The 311-nt window shown below is 47.9% G+C and overlaps 1 protein-coding gene across 1 annotated transcript in view; it reads right to left on the reverse strand.

Annotated features, from left to right (window-relative positions):
• LOC104159848 (GMP reductase 1-like) overlaps positions 1-311 on the reverse strand; it is a 22,487-nt gene that overhangs the window by 18,625 nt on the left and 3,551 nt on the right. The gene's annotated exons all lie outside the window — the stretch shown is intronic.

Genomic DNA, 311 nt, shown 5'->3' on the forward strand with positions numbered 1-311 from the left:
AAAATCAGACTGCTTTGCTTTTTTTTTTCCTGCAAAATTCATATAGGGGAGCCATAGAGAGGAGGGAATGCATATACATTAACAACAAAGAGAGATCCGACTGTAACACATAACTTGGTTTGCTGCTCCACTATACCCACAGCTCCAAGAAATGCAGTCAAGCGCTTTTCCCATCTGCCATCAGTTTGTTCTCCTCTCTCCTCCTTCCTCAACTCCACCACACCCCCTTCCTCACATTGATACTAGTCACAACTGGGTCAAACAAATCAGGCCCCCCCCCCCCCCCCCCCGCACTTTCATCGGCGACGTAA

Source organism: Cariama cristata, unplaced genomic scaffold (assembly GCF_000690535.1).
Source record: "Cariama cristata isolate BGI_N322 unplaced genomic scaffold, ASM69053v1 scaffold18743, whole genome shotgun sequence".
NCBI lineage: Eukaryota > Metazoa > Chordata > Aves > Cariamiformes > Cariamidae > Cariama > Cariama cristata.